This window comes from Dipodomys merriami, unplaced genomic scaffold, assembly GCF_024711535.1.
Source record: "Dipodomys merriami isolate MVZ:Mamm:240054 unplaced genomic scaffold, mDipMer1.0.p SCAF_6, whole genome shotgun sequence".
In the NCBI taxonomy this organism is placed as follows: Eukaryota; Metazoa; Chordata; class Mammalia; order Rodentia; family Heteromyidae; genus Dipodomys; species Dipodomys merriami.
This window is the reverse complement of record NW_027206179.1, coordinates 72788212-72798401: the sequence shown is the minus strand read 5'-3', so window position 1 is coordinate 72798401 and position 10190 is coordinate 72788212.

Here is a 10190-nt window from a genome sequence, read left to right as displayed (position 1 = left end):
TCACCCCATGCTCCAGGGGACCTATGTAGGTATGTCACTGTGACTACCTGGGTTACAGCATGATTCCCTGTACCACAATGGAACCCCCTCCATGAGAAATCTGCTCAGGAAACACACTGGGCCCAGTGCAAAGGCAAATTGCTCCTCAGGTCTCCCTGTGTCTGTGGCTCCCCACCACTGGTTGGGCATCAGCTTCTCCTGGTTAACTCCCCTCTCTCCACTAGCCCAGACTGCTGTTGTCCTCGCCTCTCTCTATCACAACCTGCTTCTCCTATTCTGTGTTCATTGTGCTGCCTGCTTGGTGCCTTATCTGAGCAGCGTGCACAAGCCTATGTCTGCTCTCAGGGCTTTCCTGCAGTATCTACTTGGGTAGGAAGAAACTAAAAATGACAAACCAGACACGAGCCTCAGGGCATCTGCCAGTAAAACAGGTTTCCTCTGAGAAGGACACCTGTCACCAGTGGCACTGAGGCATTAGGCTACCCACCAGGGTAAACAATCATCCTGTGAAAGACACACTGTACGGCATCCACAGCCACCTCACCTGGAGCCCCATGAGAGCAAAGCTAGAATTTATAGTTGCTCTCAAGAGACGGTCCTTGAGACCAAGCTAGAAGAAATATAACATATGTCTATTATGAATAATTAACCACCCATATTGGTGATGACTAGAGCTACTCAGGAGGCTGAGCTCTGGAGGATCAAAGACAGATTGGGCAGAAAAGTCAGATTCCATTTCTAAAAAGACAGCAAAAATCAGGACTGGAGGCATGGCTCAAGTGGTAGAGATCCAGCCAAGCAAGAAAATCAAACAAAGCATGAGGCCCTGACTTCAAACCCCAGTACTTCCCCCAAAACACTGGTGAGCAAAGAATTTCCTGAATTTTAAAAAATATGCCTTCACTCTCGACCCTTGACAATCATCACTAAAACTAGCTACTACCAAGCTCCTGGAGCCAGTTCAGAAACCACTGTTTCTGCCTACACAACTTGTTGAGCAAGAATTCAAGAATAGATCCATTATTCAGGGGCAAACTTCCAATATAAGGATTGCCCAGGTCATTTGCTTCAACATTAACCATCTCAATAGCTCATAGATACTTCTTCAGCAGTAAGTAAGCAGGTGGTGAAGGAAGGCACAGAGAATGAAATTAAAGTTTCTTGTTGGTAGTGGTGATGGATGAGTTAATAGAAAAATACCACTACTGAGCCATTGAAATTCATTGTACAACTGATCAATAGAAAGTATATACTCGTGACTATAACAGTAATGATTCTAAGTTAATAGATAATTATAGCACGTATCAACTCAGAGGAAAGTAAAATCTCCCTCAGTTATTGATAATGTATAAACACATTGATGACAATGTGTTTAGAGGATTCAAAATTATCAATACTGCTCTACAGTATAAAAGAAACCTTTTTTAGCATTCTTGGTTTATTTTTCTTACTTGAAAACTAACAGATGTTAATTGCACAGAATTTAGGGGGAAAAGTAAGCCAAAACACTTTAAATGTGTAAAAATTTGTGATAGTTTTGATTTGTGCTTTCCTCCCTTTCCCTGGAGGGAAAGGAAATCTCAACTCCAAATCAGTCAAAAGACAAGATAAATCATACAGGGTAGACAAGAGCAATCACACAGGGTTCTTAATTTTTCACAGGTGAAAAAAATTTGACTTTTACATTATCACACAATTCTGTGACAGAAGAAATATTGCCATATTCCTTTTGAGATCCTGTAATAACTGTGAGTAAACACATGGAATTAGGAACTATAAATGTAATTTGTGGTAAGTATTCATTTTCCCACACCTAGGCATCCAGTTTCATAGCCCAGTCATTTCATATATAATAGTATTTTTTTCTGAAGTTGTAATACTATTCTTTACATGAACTCTACATATTTGAGGGTCACATTTGTTGAGAAGCAAAATATTTGTTTTTCTACTGAAGTTTAAACCAATAAAAACTACAGTTCAATGTGAATCATCTGATTTTCATTCTCTTGAAAATGCACTGTGAAGCTCAATTTTAAAACTTACATTGGCATTCAAAAAGCAATGCATAACTGATGATGCTTATGTAAAAAAATCTTATGTTGCTGGTGAGATCAATGCCCTATTCCATGGAGTGATCAAAAATAGCTCTAGTTTTAGGGATTAACAACTTTGAAATTATTCTATTTCTTTGGTATTGATTCGCCTTCATACTATAATGAGGCAATGATAAGCACCATCGGAAAAAAAGGAAAAAAAACCCTCAGATTTTTTCAATGCCTTCCGGAATTTTTATACATAAAGAACAATAGTACAACAATCTATTATTTTCAAACTGCACAAACAAGATTGAGTATGCAAATATGTAGTGTGCCTGTGCAGTGGGAGTTTCTAGTAGAGAGGTTGAATAGGAAAACTTCCCCATGGAAGTAGAACTTGAGTTGGTCATTGGAGGAAGTGGATAAATATGGAGTAGTACAGGCATGAGAGACCTGCAGAAACATCAATAGAAATTAGGCTTGTATTCCTAGAGCCAGGGAGGTGACCCGTCCTCCTTTATTGGGAGTCTGTATGTCAAGATATTGATGGGAATAGCTCGGCTTTGCTAGGGCTGTTGTGTCTTGAGAGCTTAAGAGCCAGGAAAACAAGAGTGAAAAGTTGCTAGGAATCGCTGGGGGCATGTCCTATGTAACAACGTGGCTGGATAATTATCACCTGTAACACTGAATTAGTAACTTATGGTTTATAAAGTTACTTCAAATGCATTACTTAAATCTCACAACACCTGAGTAGTGATCTATTTTATAGATAAGAATTTGATCCAAAGGCAGTCACTGGCTTTGTTCAAGGCACACTGTGTCTTCTGCTCACAATGATATGTCAGGATGCATTCTGCACAAGTCCACATGTTGAATTTTATAGGGAGAAAAACTAAGGAAGTGGACTATTGTATAAATCTAGAAATGAGCAAATAAGGTCCTGGACTAGGTAGCAGTTGTGGGAACATGAAAAAGTGAAAGAAATTTCAAAGTATCCTCCATGGAAGCTGGTGATCAATGTGATTTAGGGACTAAGATAAAGAATGAATTAAAAACAATTCCAAATTGTAAAGCCTGAGTTGGAGAACACTGGTTGCATTTAAGCAGCATAGGAAAGCTTATTTGATAAATCAGGATTGCTGAAATGTGTGTAGACAGTGGGTGTGGAAAATGCCCGTGTGGCAGCTCTGGCATCGTCCACACAGCAGGGGCTCTTTAATATCTGTTGAGTGACTGAAAGAACCCATGCTACTTTATGGAAGGGCCGTGGTGAACGTGACCAAAGTGAGTCTTCCATAGACAAGAACAGAAAGCCAAGGATGGGGTCTGGGTGAATGATCTCAGGAAAGTGAAGCCAAACACAATGAATAAACATTTTGAAAACTGTCTAGCAGGCTGGGAGCCAGTGGCCCATCACTGTAATCCCAGTTACTCAGGAAGCTTGGATCTGAGGATCAGGATTCAAAGCCAGCCTAGGCAGGAAAGTCCATGAGACTCTCCCATTAAGAAACTGTGGCTCACCCCTGTAATCCTAGCTACTAAGGAGGCTAAGATCTGAGGATCACAGTTCAAAGCCAGACCTGGTAGGAAAGTCCAAGAGACTTTTATCTCCAATAAACCACCAGAAAACTGGAAGTGGTGCTGTGGCTCAAGTGGTAGAGTGCAAGCCTTGAGCACAAGAACCTGGGAAGAAATTCTAAATATTTACTTTTGAACACAAAGGCAATTTGCTTGTTTTTTCCAGCAGAGTCTTGAGCATTTTTTCAGCATTACAGTTCAATATTGTCTCCCCTTAGTGCTGCATGTTAAGAAATGTCTCCTTAGTCCACATGCTCTCTCCCCACAGAACATCAGAGTTAGTGCCACTGAGGTCATTGTGGAGTGGACAGTTTCTGTACCCATTCCACATTTCCTGACTCCAACTTCACAAGTGTCAGGGTGATTGTCAAGAACACTAAATTGCAGGATCAGAGCTATACGATAAATGACCCAAAAAATGACCAAAAGGAAGATAATATAGCTAATACTGACCAGACATGGGAATTTGAAACCTCCATTGATTCCTGGGGACATTCTTAGCATGTATGGCAAGTGAAGACAAAGGAACAGTGAATGTAGCATATTTTGGGAAATGTCTTATGAAGATTCTATGAAACCTAGCTTTGATTTTCATCTGATCTAAGCAGCACCAAGCTGGCCATCAGAGTGTAGCATGCGTCTGTGTGGTGAGTGATGGTTTGGGGAGGGCGATATGCCGGCTGGACTGTGAACTTGAAACAAACACCAGAATTCTCACTTCAAATGCTTTTGTTCACTGTGCAGTTTTCTGATGTGCAAGTAAATACGGTCTCCTGCTACATTATGATGTCTACTTTTATGTCTGTTTCATCTCCTTGTCCAACCCCTCAATAAAAGTAAAACACACACACACACACACACACACACACGTTAGAGCACAGAGCAAAATGTCTTACCAGTTATCACGAGAGACTAAAAGGAAAAAACAGTGCCAACTAACGATGAAGTGATATTTAACCATTTCATCTTGCATGGATTTTGTCCTTGATAACCAGCTTCTGTCTCCTAAAGCAGAGTTTATAACATCAGAGAAAAAGAGAGCAAATCTACATATAGTATATTTAGCTTCTGAAAGAAGCCTTATCTTTCCAGAAAAAAAAAAATTAGGGATGGTGACCAACAAAGCTTCTTGCTAATGCCATGCTTTCTTTAGACTTTAATGATAACAGTCTAAATTCCTCTTGCCCTGCTTTAAGTCAATTTCTAAGTCAATCTCTATGAAAATATAGGATAGCAGACCCAAACATGACTGTTTGTATATGTTTCAAATGGTCTTATGCCTCACTTTTTTTTTTTTTTTTTTTGGTCGGTCTTGGGGCTTGAACTCTATGCTTGGGCGCTGACTCTGCGCTCTTCAGCTCGAGGCTAACACTCTACCACTTAAGCCACAGTGCACTTCCAGTTTTTTAGTGGTTTATTGGAGAAAAGAGTCTCACAGACTTTCCTGCCCAGGCTGGCTTTGAACCACAATCCTCAGATCTCAGCCTCCTAAGTAGCTAGGATTATAGGTGTGAACCACCGGTGCCTGGCTATGCCTCACTCTTTTAAAAAATATTTTTATTATATTTAAGTAGTTGCACAAATTAACAAACCAGTTTGTAAATACAAAAGCATCTTCATGGATATCACCCCTTTCATCATTCTCTCCCATCCCTCCCAACCCACCTTTCCCTCAATTTTCCTAATTTCATAGGATATGCCTTAAATATTATGACTGCATTTGCCCAACCTCTCTTCATTCATCTGCCCTCCCCCCACAGATGCTTTTCCAGTACCAGTTTCCTGGTATTCCTTTGATTGCACTGTGAGGTTTTTAGGGAATTACTTCACTTGGATTTTCCCATACAATACCATGCTTTGATTAAGATGGCTGTGTGCACTTGCATACAACCTGACGTATGTGTACTTGTCTATTTATAAATTATGAGATATATGAAAGAAAACATGTACCCTTTGTCTCTTTAGACTTGACTTACTTCATTGAACTGAGGCTTGATCTCAGGGCCTCATGTTTTCTCTTGGCTTTTTTGCTCAAAGCTGCTACTTTATCACTTGAACCACACCTCTACTTCTGTTTGCTGGTTAATTGTGGAAAAGAGTCTCAAGGACTTTTCTACCTGGGTTGGCTTCAGACCACAATCCTCAGATCTCGGCCTCCTAGGTAACTCAGCATGAGCCATCAGTGTGTGACCTATGCCGTTTTCTTCTGTTCAAATGGCCCACTTCCCTTAGCATTGCCTCAAAGATCTGGCTTCAGAGCCCTTAATTAACTTTTTTTCCTTTCAACCCTGCCTATTTCCCCTTAACAAATAAAGTTAACCGGGCTTAATCACTCTTCTTGTTTTGTTTTGCTTTGATCTCTCTTAGTTTTGTTTATCCACCACTATGAGAGTAATTCTGACAAGAAAGCGCGGCTTCTTGCCACACTGCCCCCGCTGCCATTCCAGTCGCACAGCTTCTCTCTACTGATGCCTACTGACAGTTAACCAAAAGTAGAACTAAATCGAAATCTTCTTTAAAAATAACCTTTAACATGTGCATTACAGAAAACACATATGAGCAAAGTGCAAAGTAGTGCCACAAGCAGTTCAGTTACTAAAAGTGGGAATATATCCCGAAGAACATAATCAAGAATAGGGAACCCCATCAGATAGAGAGTTCACTTTATTACTATGAAACGTCCTTCTTTGCTTTTTCTGACTAGTTGTAAGTTGAAATATATTTTATCTGATACTAGTATAACTACTCCAGACTGTTTAGGCGGACCATTTGCTTGGAAGACTGTTCCAGCCTTTTATTTGAGTAGTTAATTAATATTTGAAAGCCTCAAAGCCATAGTTAATGAAAGACAAGGAAAGCCAGAGGAATGGTTGCAGATTAGGTAAGCAGACTGGATAACTAAGCAGGCTAGATTAGATTTTTGTGATGGAAATAGAGTATTAGTAAAAAATGCTGGTGAGTGCTAATAAAGCCAATGAACTAAAGCAGTTTAGTTTAAAGCATTACATCTCTTGGTAATGATAGTAAGGTTCTGTGGGTTTTCAGCCTTAGGAGATGCTGATAGAAGACAAGTAGCTCTTTGAACTACTTTTGTAATTACTCTATAAATCTAAAATGATCTCAAAATGCGAAGTCCAAGAACTGTGTTTCCCCAGAATCCCTTAAGTAGACCGTAGGAAACTGGTGGTTTGAGAGGGGACAAACATGTCACCAATTAGAAATGTATGATGATATCGAAATGAGTTACCACGATCCTTACAGAAATCCTTTTACTCTTACTGTACATTCTTTTTTAATTTTTGTTTTAGTGTTTATGTGATACCAAGGAATCGAACGCAGGGCCTCATGCACGCTAGGCAAGTACTCTCCCACAAAGCCCCCTTCCTTGCCCGAAGCCCTCTGCCTGGCTGGGCGCACTGTGGCTGGCTCGTCCCGGGGTGGGAAGCCCTGCGCGGGCAGCGGCCGGCCGGGTGCGGGGAGCTGCCGGGGAGGGGATGCGACACGGGGGCGGGAGGGCAGCGCCCAGCCCCGCGGAACCTCCCGGAACAGCAGCTTCTTCAGGAAGAGCCACTACGGACCTGGGCGATGGGGTGTGATGTTCCGTGGACTAGACTTGGGGAAGGAGGGGGAGACCGTGCAGGGCAGGACAGCGAATCGCTGGCTGGCCGCGCACGAGGCCGCGACGCTAGCCCTGCTCCGCCCCCCCCCCCCCACCGCTGTGGGACCCCGCAGAAGACCCCCACACGCCGGCCCCAACGGGAGATGTTTCTGGAGACCCGGTGGAGTTCAGCCAGGGCGCTTGGACTTGAACCTGGGCCGCGCCCGCGGGCTCCCGCGCCCTTCCTGGCGGGGGACAGGGCAGGTGCGGGATCTGGGCCCGACAGTGCTCTGAGCCGCGCCACTCAGGAAAAGCGGCTCGCCACCTTGGGCTGGGAAAGATCCAGAAATCCCGCCGAGGGAGTCCCCCCTCTTCCCCCGGGGAGCCCCGCGGGCTCCTGCTTCTCCTGCCACCGGCCTGACCTTTACCCTGCCGGCACCCCAGGAATCACGCCGATCCCCTCACATCTCTATTCCAGTCCACGCACATCTACCCCGCTGCCAGCACTAACGGACAATCCCTGCCACCCCCATGAGAACAACAAACAGAAAGGCTGGGGGAGTGGGGTGCAGCGTCCCCATATTACGTGCACAGGCCCACGAGGGCCGGCAGGCCTCCGGGACTTCCGGTGAGCGCCTGTGTGCTCACTTCCGTTTCTCCGCTGGCACCCGCCCCACATCGTCCCGGGCTCCGCTGGCCTTCCCGGGCCGTTAGGGCCTTCATCTGTCCTCATGGCAGGGGGAGGTCTCCCCTGAGGGGCGGGCAGCTCACGCTGTAAGAACCAAACTGAAGCCATTTTGTGACAGCTTCTAAAGGTTAACTGGTGTCAGTCCCTAATTCCTGCTCTGAGTTAATGTTGCAAAAATGAGTTGAACAATAACATGGCTGTGCAAAGTTTTCGGGAACTGTTATTTAAAGATTGCAGAACACCCCAGAACAGGATGGTGGCGACACCCAGTCAGCAGAAGCCTAACCACAGGAGATGTCAGCCTCGATGGCTCCAGCACACACCTGGTCCCTGACCAAGCAGAATCCAACTTGCCCCTAACCATAGCATGGCTGTAATTGTGCGGTTTTTGCCTTTATAGGCCCAGCCATACTGTTGCTGGGCCCCCTCCCTTCCTCTGCTGCGTCTGGGGGTACGGGACGAGGCCCGAGCCTTGGCTTGCTGAATAAACCTTGCATTTTGCAGTCCGGGTTGCCTGGTCTCTCGGTAGTCCTCGGAGGGTCTCTGGGACTTGTGTGTAAGAACTCCCGGCCCCAGATCAGCGGGCTCCAGGGCCTAAAACGCTGGCTAGCTTCCAAGGCCGCCTGTGGTCTCCTTCTCCGGCCAGTGAAAGCCTCAGCCATTCTTCTCGCCTTGCTGAGCCAAGCCCGCCACAACCCAGGAAGGCTGTATCCTAGGCAGCTGGGCAAGGCCTTCCTCTGGCCCTGGCAGGGCGGAGCCCAGGCTCTGAGAGACCACCACCGCCATCAAATCACCGCAGTGGGGCATGGGGATACGGGGAGCTGGCTCAAATGAACTTTACAACTGTGGGGAGAGGGAGAGAGGTTGGGGAGGTGGAAGGGAAGGGATGGTAATGGTAACAATGCTCCATAGGAAATGTACTGATTACCTTACACCTGTAACCCCTCTGTACATTATTTTTACAATAAAGTATTAAAAAAAGATATTGGTGACACAGATCAAGATGCATTATACGTGTAAACTGCTTTGTTAAATTGCAATATATAACCTAAGATTAAGAGGAGTAGGTTGGGAGAGGTGGATGAGAATGCTGAAAGGGGTGACATTGACCAGGATACTCTATATTAATTACTTCAGTGAATGGCAACTCCTTTGTACAACTACATAAACATAATGAAAATATCTCCTCCAAGAGAAATAACTTCGAGGATATATATATATATATATATATAGAGAGAGAGAGAGAGAGAGAGAGAGATACACATATATTACACATGTATTTACATAATTTACATAATGTACATAATTTAATCAGCAAGGGTTTGGCCACACGTGTCTCAGAGTGCCCTGCACTGTAAGTCTAAGTTATTTTGCATCAAAATACTTGTTCAAGGTAGAATCCTATGGCAAAATCAGAGCGGTAAATAGTCCGTGCTTTTGGTTTATGTGGATTGTCCAGTTCCTCTCCTGACAGATGCTTCTTCATATTATATGCACAGGCCTACAAGCAGCCAGTAAATCTTTGGGGACTTCCAGTGGGCACCTATGTCATCACTTCCTGTTTCTCCACTGGCATCAACCCAACCTCCCAGGCCACCAACCATTACACCTACAGTCCTCCAGGCTCCGCTCATCTTCCAGGACCCTTAGGGCCTTGGTCTGTCCTTGTTGCAGCAGGAGGTTACCCCTGTGGGACATGGAAGTCAAGCCAGGCCCAGGATCATCAGGCTCCATGGCCTAAAATGCTGGCTAGCTTCCAAGGCCACCTGTGGTCTCCTCCAGCCCGAGAAAGTTTCTGCCATTTTTCTCACCTTGCTGTGCCATGCCCACCTCCACCCAGCAATGGTGCATCCTAGGCAGATGGGTGAGGAGGCCTTCTTCTGGGCCCAGTAAGGTGGAACCCAGGCTCCTAGAGACCACCATTGTCACAAGTCATCAAATTAAGTGAGGCCATATTTCAAATGGAACTAATTGATATCTACTGAGTTTTCCACCCTAAAATGACACAGTACATGTTCTCAGCAGCTCATTGAACTTTCTCCAAATAGACCAAATCATAGTTTATACAGGGAATTTAAGCAAGTACAAGGGGATTGACATAATCTCCTGTATCCTATCTGACCACAGTAGAAGCAAGCTAGTTCTCAATAACAAAGCATACCGTAGAAATTACTCAAATACATGGAAATTGAACACTCTGAGCAACACATGAATAATGGAAAAAATTAAAGAAATTAAAGGGCTGGGAAGGTGGCTCAGTGGTAGAGCGCTTGCCTCACATGCATGAGGC